This window comes from Castor canadensis, chromosome 14 (assembly GCF_047511655.1).
Source record: "Castor canadensis chromosome 14, mCasCan1.hap1v2, whole genome shotgun sequence".
Taxonomy (NCBI): Eukaryota; Metazoa; Chordata; class Mammalia; order Rodentia; family Castoridae; genus Castor; species Castor canadensis.
In genome coordinates, this window is record NC_133399.1 from 26,237,517 (window position 1) to 26,253,584 (window position 16,068).

At 46.3% G+C, this 16,068-nt stretch overlaps 1 protein-coding gene across 11 annotated transcripts in view; it reads right to left on the reverse strand.

The window, feature by feature from the left end:
* Ilf3 (interleukin enhancer binding factor 3) overlaps positions 1–12,832 on the reverse strand; it is a 33,602-nt gene extending 20,770 nt beyond the window's left edge. For 5 of the 11 annotated variants that reach the window (XM_020167718.2, XM_074054082.1, XM_020167717.2 and 2 more), the window contains exon 1: positions 12,631–12,831. The gene's annotated coding sequence lies outside the window, so the exon portion shown is untranslated. Of the gene's footprint in view, positions 1–12,630 lie in introns of all 11 variants that reach the window. The other 6 variants (XM_074054084.1, XM_074054083.1, XM_074054080.1 and 3 more) reach the window with 3 other exon arrangements.
* Positions 12,833–16,068: the final 3,236 nt, after the last annotated feature.

Sequence of the window (16,068 nt, forward strand, 5' to 3'; positions counted from 1 at the left end):
AATGAGTAAACAACAAGGCCCATCCACATGGTGTGCACCAAATCAATCTGCCTGCCTCCCCACAATCACGGCCAGCTAGCCCCTTCCATCTACACCATTTATGAGCCAGACAGCACATCCTGGAAAGGTATGAGCTTCAAGGACAAACTTAGAAATGGTTGGCCAAGCCAGAATTTTCCACAGTGCTTCATGACTTCCTAGCAACTGGAATTGCGAATTTCAAAGTTCTAAAGTTAAACCTAAGAGGAAAATAGTGGATGACATCCCTGCAGAGCTAAGCAATAGGTCACGGTACGTCCTATGAATGAGAGAAACGGAGGGTGGGGGAGCGTGGGATGGGACAGAAAGGCTGGTCTCAGACTTGGCTACTTGCTGTGACTGGGCTCTTGGTGAGACACGTGGATTGACACCCAGGTGAATGTTCCACACAGATCTGAGCCTGAAACTCTTGTGTGCTCAGCTGCTAGTTGGCCTTGAACAGTTTCTGTGGAGCTTTCTTCTCACACCAGAGACATGTTGGTGGCCCCTCTACCCTCTGGAGGGAACTGAACACCAAACAAGTCAACCTACATAAAGCACGTAACACAAATCTCATGAACCCTCAAAAGTGGGAGCAGCCAGGTGCTGGTGGCTCACGCCTATAATCCTAGCTACTCAGGAGGCAGAGATCGGGAGAATTCATGTTTGAAGCCAGCCCAGGCAAACAGTCCTCAAGACCAAACTCGTAACAACTTGTTAGTTGAACAAAACCCATCATAAAAAAAAACAAAAAACAAAACAAAACAAAACAAAAAAATGGCTGGTGGAGTGGTTCAATGTATAGGTCCCATGTTCAAACCTCAAATTGTACCAACTTCTATTCTGGCAAGGTCTCCGTGACCAGGCGCTGAGAATGAGCAAGCTGTGTGTCCAAGTGCATCCTATATTAAGGAATTACCATTTATCTAGGAGTAAATGATACTGTGATTGCGTTTGAATAGGATGACTTTTCTATTTGGTCAATACATATTTCAGATAAATTTATGAATAAAATAAGAGGTTGAAAATTTAAAGGATGAAACGAGATCGTAAAACATTAAGCCAGGCATGGTAGGACATGCCTGTAATCCCGGCACTGGGGAGTTGGAGGAGGAGAATTGTGAGTTCGAAGCCAGCCTGGGCTACATAACAGACCCTATCTCATCCCCCACCCTACCCCCCAAGAAAGACTATAAAATGTTGATAGCTGTTGAATCTGGAAGATGGATATACTGGAGTTCATTTCTGCATAACTGAAAAGTTCCATGACAGTTTATTTTCTTTTAAATGCATAATTAAGCCAAAGCTCAGAAAACCAACCCAAGCCTGTTTTCTGCTAGGGACAGGAAATACCTGTGTGCTGTCACCCAAGTGCAGTGTCAGAGCCACCAATCCCACCCTTATCTATGCTGCAATATCATCAATCTGATCACGACAGCCGCTGTTTAAAACCGTATTTATTTATTAAACAAGTATTTGTCACATCTTTTCTGTGCCAGGCACTGGGCTAAATGCTGGAATAGGCACAGTGACAGACTAGTCCCCTGTTCTAAGGATACAGCCACATAAGCATACTCTAAAAGAGAAAATCTTTTCCCCCAACTCCAGGAAGGTGCCAGGAGCCAATGCTTCATCGTGACCTCTTCATTTCAAAGCCTTGTCTCCAACCACAAATACCAAATGCAGAGATTTCACAGCAAGGCTAAGACCTTTCCATCTAGGGGTCACAACAAATGGTAGTCTAAAATGAGCTCCTAAGAGAAGTGGCTGACTGGGTGCCTGACACAGGAAATATACCATGAGGTAGGTCACACTTAGTGTCACAAAGCACTGAAGCACTGTATAGTTAAGGCAGGTTCCCAGAGGACATGGCAGCTCACTTGCGAGGGCTCCCACTGGCTCTGTTTGCGACAACCAAGAACCAAAATGAATAACACTTCCAGTCATACGAAGTTCTAGAACAGGCAAAACTAGTGAAGGCTGGAAAAAGTTCAGAACAGTACTTGGGGGCCAGGCACCAGAGGTTCACACCTGTAATCCCAGCTACTCAGGAGGCAGAGATCAGGAGGATCATGGTTCAAAGCCAGCCTGGGCAAATAGTTCATGAGACCCCCCACCTCGAAAAAAAACCTATCACAAAAAATGGCTGGTGGAATGGCTCAAGGTGTAGGCACTGAGTTCAAACCCCAGTACCACCCAAAAAAAATTGCTGGCATCTAGCTGGTGCTGGTGGCTCACGCCTGTAATACTACATATTTGGGAGGCAGAGATTAGCAGGATCAGGGTTCGGTGCCAGCGCAGGGAACTGGTTCAAGAAACTCTCTCTCTAAAATAACCAGAGCAAAATGGAGGTGTGCTTGCTTTACAAGTATGCAGTCCTGAATCCAAACCCCAGTCCCACAAAAAGAAGAAAGAAATTACTGGCATACTCAAGATCTATTTGCTTTTAGAAGAAACAAATCACTGGCATATTCAAGGTCTAGTTCCTCTGCACTAAGGAAGCAGAGGCAGAAGGATCTAGTATGAAGCCAGCGTGGGATACATATTGAGACTATGTATGTGTGTACTCAAGCATGTATAAATAAATTAAGTGACTGAGGGATGAACAGAACCTACAGTTAATGGATAACATAGGTATAGTTAAGTTTCAACAGCACAATGGAGAATGAGTTTACAGGTAGATGCTCCCTGTAAACTTGTCCCCAACATTACAAAATGTTACAAACATAATTACAAAAAGGCCTCAACACATTAAATTTATACAAGTCCATGTGCCCATAAAGATACTTTAAAAAAGGGAAAATGATTTGCTATTGTACTCTGAAGTTGTCAGAAGCAGGATCACAGCTCACTTCCAACTGACACAGGAACCCCCTAAGAACACTATCTGCCAGGCGGTGGGTATGGGATCTGGTAGAAAACCACACTTCACTACTCTGGAATGATTCACTGGGTCAAAATGCCACCCCATTCAACATGCCACAAGACAGCCCACACACACCCCCAGTATACTTGTCTTCACACTTGAGTCCTGCATGTAGGTTTCAGTCTGCCATCTTCACTGCTGAAGAGAAACATGAGCATGCCTTAGCAACAGTAGGCTGCCTCACTTCATCCTCTGTTCTGCAAAGCAGGCTCACATCAGGACCACTGAGTTGACTCAGTGGGCTCCATCAGGCTGGCTCTGATCACCACACCTGGCCTGCCTATGGTCCACTCATCCCTGACAGTCTTCCACTAGACCAGACTATGGTGGCAATGTCTCCTGATTCAGGTAGGCAAAGCAGTGAAAGGACTAATTTTGTCATCTGCAACCACCCTTTAATGTCCGGAGCTATTCTTCCTTTGCAGGGCAACAAATAAGCCTCAAGTGTTGTCATCTGAGTCCAGATGTTATCCAAGACAGATGCCCTGGTCTCAAACACCAGACAGTGTATCTCATGAGCTGATCCAGGAGTCTTCACAGTGAGCAGAAACCTGCTTTCCATGAGATTCTTCAGAATGAACAACGCTGGCAACAGGCCCACAGCACCCACACTACACAGAACACTCCCCTGCCCCTTACCAACCTAACTTTACACATTTCGTTTAAGGTGCAACCATGGTTGTGAGTGCAACCAGCCTCTCTAAAGAGAAGGCACCAAGGTAGGATTTTAAACATGGCTTCTGTATGGTTTGGGATATTCAAGTATCAGCCTTCTTTCTTTTGTTCCTGAAACTAGCCCACCCACATCATGCAGGGTTAGAGGTTTAAGCCACAAAACCTTATGCCTGTGTGTGATGACATCTTTTAACCTCTCCTTAATTACGACAGGAGGTTCACAGCACTGCACGCCCATGTTCTCACAGGTGGATAGACAAATGGCTACACAATGAGGAAATGTGTTTCACAAAATCTCAAAGCCTGCCCAGCAACTCTGGGAGATAGTCCTGGAGTGGCCGTTCATCTGAAAAGACCAAATGAGGCTTTCAAATGCACACTGACTTATGCCAATTCCTGGTTTCCTGGACCACATCTGGAGCCAGCTGACCCTGGGCTATGAAGTGAACCAATACACATGTGCTACTCTCAACGAGTCCTTAAACTTTTATAAATTCACATGGTCAAAACCATATGGAAACAATTTGAACAAAGCAACCCAGCCAGACCATGTCAATCTAAAATCTGATTAAGAATGCCACTCAAAGCCAGGCGCCAGTGGCTCAAGTCTATAATACTAGCTACTCAGGAGGCAGAGATCAGGTGGATCACGTTTCAAAGCCAACCCAGGCAAACAGTTCTGGAGACCCTATTTCAAAACAACACTTCACAAAAAAGGGCTGGTGGAGTGGCTCAAGGTGTAGGCCCTGAGTTTAAGTGCAAGTACCTACCACAAAAAAAAATAAATAAACACCTCCAACACAAATCTGAAATTTAGATCAATGGTTTGCCTCCTCCTCCACTTCTACAGAGAGATGACAAAGTTAGGAATACCTCTTCTTCGGCGCTGCCTATTTTTTTTGTTTGTTTTGCTTTGTTTTGTTTTGCTGGAACTAGGGTTTGAACTCAGGTTGTCATGCTTGCAAAGCAGGTGCTTTACCACTTGAACCACACCTCCAGTCCGGGCACTGCCTAGTGATGTGGCTGCCATCTCCCACTCAGCATCATGGCTGTTCTCAGACCTTTGGTGAAGCCCAAAATCATCACAAAGAGGACCAAGAAGTTCATCCAGAATCAATCAGACCAACATATCAAAATTAAGTGTAGCTGGCTGAAACCCAGTGGTACTGACAACAGGTTATGAAGGGGCAGATCTCCATGCCCAACGCTGGTTATAGGAGAAACAAGAAAAAGCCCATGCTGCCCCATGGCGTCCCGAAGTTACTGGTCAAGGAACTGGAAAGTGCTTCGGGCGTGCAACGCGTCTAACTGCGCCAAGATCGCTCACGATGTTTCCTTCAAGAACCACAAACTATCAGCCCATGGAGCCATCAGTCACCAACCCCAATGCCAGGCTGCACAGCGAGAAAAATGAATAGACAGCTCATGTGCACGTTTTATTTGTGCTTAAATAAACCCACAGAAAGTGCCCAAAAAAAAAAAAGTTAGTAATAAGGAGACTAGAGGTGTGGCTCAAGCAGTTAAGAGTGCCTACTTTGCAATTATAAAGCCCTAGGTTCAAATCCCAGTACCACCACCAAAAAATAAAAGTTACGAATAAGGATTTAAACAAATACTTTCAATTTAAAGGACTGTCCCCTTGCTGGGGAATCTGTGGCTCACGCCTATAATCCTAGCTACTTGGGAGGCAGAGATCAGGCAGATCACGGTTCAAAGTCAGCCTGAGAAATTAGTTTGAGAGAAACTATCTCAGAAATACCTAACACAAAAAGGGCTGGCAGAGTGGCTTAAGTGGTACTATAGTGCCTGCTTAGCAGCCATGAGGCCCTAAGTTCAAACCCCAGTGCCACCAAAAAGAAAAAAAAATGTTTTATATAAATACGAGTGGAAACTATCAAGTCTCTTCCCAGTGTGCTCTTCAGGAAGTAAGAATCTTCTCACACCTAGCAACCCTCCTTCCAAGGTATTCCCATGATGAAGCCTTTGATTTTCTTTTAACCTAGTGTACAATTTAATGTATTTACTTCTCCCTTCTAGTAAGGATGTGGGGAGAAAAGACCATCTCTCAAACGATTGTATTAACATACAGACATGAGTTATTTTTAGTAGTGAGGAGTACCTTTTTTTTGGTGGTGGTACTGGGGTTTGAACGCAGGGCCTCACTCTTGCTAGGCAGGCACTCTACCATTTGAGCCACTCCTCCAGTCCTAAGGGATACCTTTTATTTCTTTTTCCAGTACGGGGAAGGAAACCCAGAACCTTGAACATTCTAGGCAAGCATTTTACTACTGAGCTACACCCACAGCCCCAGCCCCAGTCTTTTTTTTCTTTTATATTCTTTTAGTTAAAAAGACCGAGTCTCAATCGGTATGGTAACACACACCTATAAATACCACAGCACTCAGAGGCAAAGGTAGAGAATTTCAATAGGAGGCCAGCCTGGGCTACACAGTGAAAGCCTACCAAAAAACTAAGGGCTGAAGCCGGGCACCACTGGCTCACACCTGTAATCCTACGCACTCAGGAGGATTGAATTTTGAAGTCAGCCCCAGGCAAATAGTTCTGGGGACCTTATCTTAAAAAAAAAAAACCCACTACAAAAAAGGACTGGCAGAGTGGCTCAAGTGGGTAGAGCACCTGCCTACCAAGTGTGGGGTTCTGAGTTCAAACCACAGTGCCGCAAAAAAAAAAAAAAAAAAAACATAATTGAAGCAGGGAGCCTGTGGCTCACACCTATAATCCTACCTACTTGGGAGGCTGAGATCAGGAGGGTCACAGTTTGACACCAGCATGGGCAAGTTCTCGAGACACCAGTCTCCAAAACAACTAGAGCAAAATGAACTGGAGGTATGGCTGAAGAGGTAGAGTGCCTGCTTTGCAATAGCAAAGTCCTAAGTTCAAACCCCAGTCCCACCAAAAAAAAAAAAAAAAAAAAACCATGTCATAGAGAAGCTGGGCACCGGTAGCTCATGCCTGTCATCCTAGCTACTCGGGAGACAGAGATCAGGAGGATCCTGATTCAAAGCCACCCCCGGTAAATAGTTCCCCCAAGACACTATCTCAAAAAAAAAAAAAAGCCATCATAAAAATGGAGAGGCTCAGGGTGTAGGCCCTGAGTTCAAACCCCAGAACCACAAAAAAACAAAAAAAACCCACAACGCATAAAAGGTCTGGCAGAGTGGCTCAAGGGATAGAGTGCCTGCCTTAGTAAGCATATGACTTCAAATTCCACGTACCATCAAAATAAAGAATGTCACAAAGAACTGACAGCAAAGCTTAATGATATAGTGCATAAAAGGTCCTGGGTTCAATCCCCAGCGCTTAAAAAAAAAGTCATAGAAATGGAATTGTAGAATATGTAACCTTCCATGATTGACTTGTTTCACTCTGCAGAGTTGCCCCAAGTTCGTCCAAGTTGTCTATTCATCAATACTTTTTTTTTTCTTTTGCTACTAAGTAGCATCTCAAAGAGTGGATGGGTTATGGTTTATGTAAGCATATCTACCAAATAATGCTGCTATGAAAATTTCTTTGGGAAATTAAATTGAATCACAGTGCAACTGCTACATCATATGGAAGTTACCCATGTAGTATTTATTTTTTTTAATCTTGTTTAGTTGGTTTTGTTTGCAGTGCTGGGAATGAAACCTAAAGGTTTGTCAATGCTAGGCAAGTGCTCTACCACTAGGTTGCACTCTCAACTCCAGCTATCATTTTTAATTTTATAACAAAGTGCCAAAATGCTCCAGTTGAAATCTTGGGTTTAAAAAAACAGACTTAGCTAGGCACAGTGCCTCAGCCTGTAATCCTACCTCTTTAGGAGACAGATCCAGAGGATCAATGTGCAAAAGTTCTCGAGATCACGTATCTCAACCAGTGCCTGGGTGTGGTGGTGAGCACCTGTCATCCCAGGTATGAGGGGAAGCACTAACAGGAGGATCATGGTCCAGGCCAGTCCAGGCATAAAGTGAAAAACTTATCTCAAAAATAGCCAATGCACGGGCATGGCTCAAGAGGTAGAGAGCACCTGCCCAGTATGCCCAAAGCCCTGAGTAGTTCAACCAGAGTACAACCCCCCCACAACCCCCAAAAAGTCTTAAGGGCCGGGTGTGGGTGGGTGGTCAGTAATTAGAGCACTTTGCCTGGTGTGAGATCCAGGTTCATCCTCACCATCACAAAAAATGAAATGAAGCAACACCAATTGGCTACCACTGTAATCCCAGCAGAGATAGAACTCTGCTGGGATTGAGACCATTATGAGACCCCAATATTAACCAATAAGCTGGTGTGGTGATAAGTATCTGTCATCCCAGATACTTGGGACCCATAAAGTTTAAGATCACAGTGCAGGCAGGCCCGGGCAAAAAATGTTTACCCTATTTGCAAAATAAAGTAAGGGCTAGGTGTAGCTCAAGTAGTACAGCCATGCAGAGCACAAAGCCATGAGTTCAACCCCCACTATCACCAAAAATAAATCAGAAACTTAAAAACTTATTCAGCTTCTCTCCCTCTCCCCTCCACTTACTGAGCTGTGCTCATTAGTAAGCGCTCACCTGGCAGCCAGCACTCCATTATCATCACTGGCCAGCCATCATTCCTTCTAAGAACACTGCACAGCACACCCATGTAGTAAATATTAAGTGAACCTACCAGCCACTGGACTGGGCTGCTTATTTCCTTATTACTGATATCCACACTTTTTTTCCAAAAGAGGATTCTCACAAAATTGTCAAGGCTGGCTCAAGAGATCCTCCTGCCTCAGTCTCCTGAGTAGCTGGGCCTACAGGTATACATGGCTTAAGACTTTTTAAATGAATTATCAACACAACAAAGACTAACCAACAAAAACCCTAAATGTATCACTCAGAAGCAAAACTAACTTGCAACATTTTATTCTTTAAAACCACACACAGCGCTGGAGCAGTGGCTCAAGTAGTAGAGCTCCTTCCTAACAAGCCTGGAGCCAGGAGTTTAAACCAGGGCAAGGGCAAAAAAAAAAAAAAAAAGAAAGAAAGAAAAAACACACACATAAAATATTTCAAAGCCAAGTGGCAGAAAAGCAAGTCCCTGGAAGTTTACTGAATCCCCAAATACCACTTTACCCCTAAGCTTGCACCACAATCCTCATGAAAATAAAACAGCTGTTTGCATATTCAAGAAAAATTGTCATGAACTTCAAAATATCAATAGAATCACTTTCCACTAATTACTTAAAATCACAAACATAATCAGCAGTTAATTTAAACGCTTGATACATGCGTTGACTTTGTAACTAAATGATCCCTGGTGATCCTATATGGTCCTTAGGAAAATAACCATTACACTTTCCTTTTGAAATGAGTATAAGCTGGGCTGGAGGGATGGCTCATAAGCACAAAGCCCTGAGTTCAAATCCCAGTCCCACAAAAACATAAACAATTAAAAAAAAATAAATGAGTAACATTTTAGGGGCTGGGTGAGTAGTTCAATGGTAAAGAGCTTGATCCACAAGACCCTGGGTTCCATCCTCCCCAAACAAAAAACTTGTATTTTCACTGTCTTCATTACACAGCCATTTAATGAAAAGTAGAAAAAAAATTTTCATTGGGGCACGGGGTGGTTCATGCCTGTAATTCTAGCTACTTGGGAGGCTGAGTTCAAAAGATCACAGTTCAAGGCCAGCACAGGGCAGGGAGTTCAAGAGATACCAATTCAACCAATAGCTGCGCACACACCTGTAATTCCAGAGATGGAATGGCAGTTTAAAATAGGATTAGTGACCAGAAAGCCTAGGCATAAAGCAAGACCCTAGCTCCAAAATTATCAGCGCAGAAAGGATTGGGGGGAGGGAGGTGGCTCAAGCAGTAAAATGCCTATCTAGCAAACATAAGGCCCTGAGTTCAAATCCCAGTACTGCCCAAAAAAATAAATTCAACTACACATCACTTTCACAAGACACGAAAAGTAGCAAATAGTTAACGTGTTTGAATTTGCAATGCCTCTTTACAATGTGTAATGTGTTGTCTTAGAACAATCAATCTCACAAGGAGTTAACAAATCGTAAGCAATTTTTGGAAGTCTGTACACTGACGAGGCTCCCCCTCACAAACCTGCTTACCTACCTTCATTATCATCTCACACCGACTTGCCCTAAATGAAGCAAGAGGTAACCTGTTTATCTGAGATACAACTACCCAATGCTGCAGCAAGAACCTGAAGTCCACTTCATACCTCTAAATGGGTGGACTCCAGTCAAACCTCCGTCTGCTGATTCCAAACAACTGGACACAGTAATCGAATCCTTCTCTCCCAGGACTTTGCTGGGATAAATTTAGCACCCAGTATACAACACCTAGAAAATCCTAATTCTTTCAAAGTTTCAATCAAAGCAAGACTCAAAAGGTGACACAGGGTGTGGTAGCACAGACACCCCAGGCACTGGGGAACTAAAGGTTGAGGATCTCCAGTTAGAGGTCAGCCTGGGCTACACAGCAAGACCCAGACTCAAGAAGAAAAAAATACAAGGTCGCAAATTTGTGAGCCGTACATGCTAAAACTACCTGGTGATACTATCCACCTTTCAAAACTGCACAAGGTGAATTAACCTGCTGACAAAATGTAGCAGGATGGCAAGTCCAAGAGGTATAAACCCAAGTTCTCTCTGGTCATGGAAAGTGTTAGAAGGAATGGAAAAGAAGGATGTATGAGTAAGAGGGAGCGGCCTCATTCCAAAGAAAACATCCAAAGCCTTTTTCCCAAGAACATTTCTAAGTCCCAAGAGTTAGAAAAGAGCTGATATGTGGCTCACATGATAGGAAGGCCTGCCTACCAAGGGCCAAGGCCCTGAGTTCAAACTCCAGTATCACACTCCCTTCAAAAAGAAAGAGTTAGAAATAAGATGTTGCTTACTGCTTACCCAAAGGAACGGAAACGTCTTCCCTAGCACTAGCTCCTCCTGACCCAAACTGCAGGCTTACCCAAGGAGCTAGAAAAAGTCAGGTGTGGTGATGAACACCTGCAATCCCAGCACTCAGGAGGCAAAGGCAGGAGGATGCAGAGACAAGAGGATCCAGAGTTAGAGACAAGCCAAGCTAACATACTGGGACAATGTCACAAATAGGAAAAAGAGCATTATCTCCCAAGTCAAAATCTTAGCAACTACTGTTGTCAACCTGGTATTTGACAGGAAGAATTTAAGAACAATAAAGAGCCTTAGATTCCTCCCTCTCAGGAATATGAGAAAAGAGCCAAAGTAACTTTTGCCTAGACAAATTCCATAAGGACAAACAAAAAGTGCAAACAGTCAGGCACTTCTCAGCTATAGAAAGAGGGTGACCCCCAGGCTGGTCCAGGCTCCCAGAAGGTAGGAGACTGATACATCAGTGGCTGGTGCTGGCAAGGAGAAGCCTCCAGACAAGACTTGGGCCTCACACGGATTCCATTCATAAATCCCAGAGACTATACACCTGGCCAGGAGGCAGCTCAGGGTAAAGGCTGGGCTCTACTGGGAAAAGGGCATTAGCACTTGCCAGTGTCTTGAGAAGTTTCCCCTGCTCCCCGCCACTGTGAATGAGGCTCTGGTTCCCACACTTCATTCACAGTCCGAGTGGCTGCAACAGCTATATCCCAGGAGACCACACACAAAGCATAGCGGCAGCACTGTGAGCAGTTCCCAACCACAAATACCTGAGGAAAAAGAGGGCTGCAAGTCTTAATTTTGACTGGGTAGGTAGCTCAAGAGGTAAAGCACAAGCTCCAGACCCTGAGTTCAATCCCCAGCACAAACATCCCACCCTCCCAAAAAAGTCCTAAATTAGATCCCTAACTTAGGAAGGCATCTCTTGCCATCCTGCTATCAGTTTGCTAGTGAACCCCAAATAAGCTCATTTTTAAAGAAAGCAGAATCATGAACAACCAAAAAGCCAGATTCAGAACTGCTGAAATACCTGAGTTCAGAAAAGGTGGCTGATGACCGACTGCTGACTTCCTTGCCAGTCCCTGTTCCCTAAACAGCAACTTGATTTTGTAAATACTGAGAAGAAAAGGCTTTACTCTCCCCACGTGTGGGGACTGAACAGGGAGAAAACCTGCAGATGGTCCCACACCCGCAATAAGTCGCCCTGACGGAGAACAAACGCGAACAGAACCTCGAGTACCCTCAAAAACTCCACCATCCAACCACATTAAGAAATAAAAAAGGGCTTAGCACCAACGTTATGGTCCCAATCTTGCAGAGTACAGTGCACCCAAATATCACATCCCAAACCCATTTTGGAAGAGGATGAAACTTGGGAAACGTTCAACATCAATGAAAACCACCTGACTTTAAAAAATGGCAACTTGAAACCCTCCCAATTCTAGGTCTTGATCCGGGGGAAGCCTATGAACCAGAGCAATACGAACCCACAAAGGCATCCTCTGCAATACGCCTGCCTAGAAAAAGGGGTTCCAGAGAGGGGGTCCTGCTCTCCGCGCTGTGAGGACAAAGGAGGCGATGTTTCCCGCCTTGGGATACCGGGACCCTCCTGGATCCCAGGGAGGCAACGGAACAAAGAAAAAGAGAGTAAGGAAAAGGGTCGCTCCTGCAGCGCCCGCGGGGATGCTCTGGACCGGAGGGGGTGTGTGCTCCCGGCACGTGCGCGCGTGCGCGGGACGCAGCAACAGACAAAGCCGGGCCCCGAGGAGGCGGCGGCTGGGGACCCGGTGCGCGCGCACCCCCCCCACCCCACCCCCCCGCGCGAGGCGCCGCCGTCGGCCGAGGGGCCACGAAAGGGGGGGAGCGGATGCGCGCGCACCGGGCCCTCGTCGCCGCCATTTTGTTTCCGCGGCACAATGGGGGAGAGTAACGGCTAAGCGCGGGAGTGAAGGCAGCGAAGAAGGCGTGAGGCCCAAGGGGAGAAGGGCCCAAGCGCAGAGAACGGGGAAGAAGCGACGCCAGGCTTGCCACCTTGACTCCTCAAACGGAACCACGCTGAGATGAACAAACGGGGGAGGGGCTGAGGCGGGAGCGGGCCCGCCACATTGAAGCTTACCTTCTTGGCAACCCCTTCCCCGACCGCAGCCGTTGCCGTCGCCCTCCTGCCACAGCCCACCCGGGTCTCCCCCCAAAAGCCACGCGGCTCACGCCGGGCTGCCGAATCCAACTGCAATGGCGAGAAGAGGAGGAGGAGCCGGGGCCGGGGGCGAGCGGGCGGCCGGGCGCGCGCCAGGGAGGTGCGGGAGCACGTGACCAGCCGGAGCCCCGCCCCCTCGCCTTCGCGTTGCCGCTCGACGCAAGGATGGCTGGAGTAGAGAGGAGGGGCGAAAAGCGATAAAGGGGCGGAATCCTGATCACGTGTCAGGAACGTAAGAGCTGTGTGGCTGGTCACGTGGTGTCGTTATTTGTTCCTCCCCTTTGCACGGCTTTGCTTTGTCATGTGACAATGGCCAATAGGCAAGGCCTCCTTTGTCATGTGAGAGGGCTCTTTCCGGTTTCTCTTTTCTATTGGTAGAGCTATGTCACGTGATGAGGTCTGGCTCTTTTTTTTCAATGGTGGTTTTGGTCGACTTTTTACCACGTGAGGTAGCTAAGAGGCGGTGCCGTCAGGCAGCTGCGAGTTTTTACGACTGCGCGGGCGCCATTTTACGCCCGTTGCCGTGAGTACGTTGACGGAAACGACTCTGCGTTTGGCACGTGCGTCAGGCTTAAATGAGGGACTCTCCTTGCTGTGCAAGGGATGGTGATGGTTGCTGCTCTCCCCTAATTTCTATCGAGACGGAGAACACCAGAAGTGTGTGCGAGAGATTGCTAGGCTGAGCCCCTCCTTGCTGAGCTCAAACCTGAGACCGGCCTTGGTGAGCGCTCCAGTGTTTTAGTTCGGAGAACATTACTTGGTGTAGCGCCGGTCCAGCCTCCCCAGCTCAGCGCCTCTGCGGAGACTGGTCGGGATCCCCAAGCCTTTAAACTGTCAAAGAGGCCCAGACGGGAAAAAAAGGCCTCACTAGACGGTTCCCGTCTGGTTCGTGGGCTGGGTTTTGAGACGCTCGGGCTCATAAGTAAAACATGGAGTGACTGCCATATACGCATGGTGTCGCTGAATCCTCCCAGGAGCATCATGAAGTCTTCCATGTGCTTAACCTAAGTCCTGGGGTCTGGGTGGCGCCCAACAAGTGTAGTTGACAGGTGAGTTTGACAGGAGCCAGGCTGTTGTTTAGGGGCTGGAGATGTACCTCAGTAGTAGATTACTTGACTAGTTTGCGCCCCCCCCCCCGCCAAATTGGCAGGATTTAGAGCAAGAGGAGGAGTTGTTGAAAATAAAGCTAAAGAAGATGAGGCGGCGTTCAAGACTTTAGAGCAAGGGGGAAGGAATGGAGGGGTAAACTCAACAAGTTATTACATTGTAAGAACTTGTGTAAACTTCACAGTGTAGCCCCAGTAGAACAATACTAAATAAGTAAGTAAAAAGAGCAGCCCGAATTCTAACAACAAAAAAGGATAAGTTGTTTTTTAAAGTCTTTTGACTTAGAGCAGCCCGCAGGGCACCGGTGGCTCACGCCTGTAATCCTAACTACTCAGGAGGCAGAGATCATCAGGATCAGGGTTCAAAGCCAGCCCAGGCAAATAGTCCGCGAAACCTTATCTCGAAAAAAAACCATCACAAAAAAGGGCTGGTGGAGCGGCTCAAGGTGTTAGCCTTGAGTTCAAACCTCAGTACCGCAAAAAAAAAAAAAAAGACAAGAGCCGGCGGCGTGGCTAGCGAGGACACTGGAGACTCTGAGTTCAAACCCAAGTGCCGCCAAAAGACAGCAGAAACAAGCCCGATAGTTTAATAAAATCATCCTTGCAAAAACCAACGGACAAAGCAGTGTGTTTAAGGATCTCAGACCCAGTGCCTAGGCTGGAGGCGTGGCTTGCTCGTGGGGGCGTGGCTCAGGTGATGGCGCGCTTACCTAGGAAGCCCAAGGCCAGGCATTCACTCCCTGTGCGGCCTGTCCTGGGTTTGAGACTCCTGTGTGACCTGGAACAGTGCAACTTTTTGTTTTGGTCTTAACATTTTTGCGCGGAATAAATGCACCAACATGAGAGCTATTATGAAGAGGTAAGGTGTAAAAATACCAATAGGGTGAACATGCTATACCTGCATCTTTTCTGATTTATTTATTTATTTGAATTTTAAATTTACTTATGTTTTTTTGTGTTTCTGAGACGGCAGCTTGTTGGTGGTACTGGGGTTTGAAGCCGGCCTTATGCTTGCTAGGCAGGCACTCCACCACTTGAACCACTCTGCCAGCCTTGTCTTGTGTTGGATCCATCTTCAAGATGGGGTCTCACGAATTATTTGCTCCAGCTAACTTTGAACGTTAATCCTCCTGATCTCAACCTCCCAAGTAGCTAGGATTATAGGCATGAACCACCAATACCCAGCTAGGATTTTTAACATTCATGGGCTGGCTAGAGCACCTGACTAGCAAGCATGAGGCCTTGAGTTCAAACCCTCCAGTGCTCCCCCGCAATAAAGAAATCAAATATATTCACACTGTACAGGATGTCAAATGTAGCCGGGTTTTGTGGCTCAAGCCTGTAATCCTAGCTCCACAGGAGATTGGAAGGATGGAAGTTCAGGCCAGTCCAGGGAAGGAAAAAGTTCTTGAGAACTCCATCTCAACCAATGGCTGGGTGCACTAGTGCACACATGTCATCCCAGCTATGTGGGAAAACAAGTAGAATTGCTATCTAGGCCACCATAGGGGGAGCCCTATGAGCAACATAACCAACCCCAAAAGGCCTAAGGGTGTGCTTCAAGTGGTGGAGCACCTGGCTAGCAATTGCGAATTCCTAAGTTCAAACCCCAGTATTGAAAAAAAAAGTCAAATGTGCAGCAAGATATTAAAAAGTGATCTTCCCTTAGGTAGGCATCAGGGGCCCCTCTCTCTTGACAGCCATTCTAAAAGTAAAAGTTCTTTGTGTCTACAAGGATGTATTGTTGCTTTTCAAGTAAATAATAGCTGTATGCATTACCATCTGGCTTTTACTCACTGCTGTGTCTCAGAACTCTCTCATAAAGAATTTGAGATTAAAGAAAAGTTTGGTTACATGAATGGTGCATGTGACTCAGCCATCGGTCACTGTGACAAAATACCCAAGAAAGAAAAAAGAAAAAATTTATGTTGGCTCATGGTATCAGAGGTTTCAGTCCAAGGTCAGCCGGCTCCATGGCTTTCGGTCTGTAGTGAGGCAGTGTCATGGCAGCAGAAAGATGTGGTAGAGTAGGGCTCCTCACCTAGTGGTGGCCAGGAAGCAAAGAAAAACAGAGAAAGAAGCTGTAGACAAGACAGATTCTGCAAAACCAGGCGCTGGTGGCTCACGCCTGTAAACCTAGCTACTTGGGGGAGCTGAGATAAGGAGGATAGTGTTTCAAAGCCACCCCTGGGCAAATAATCCAGGAGACCACATCTCCAAAATAAACAGATCAATAGATGAGATGTGGTTC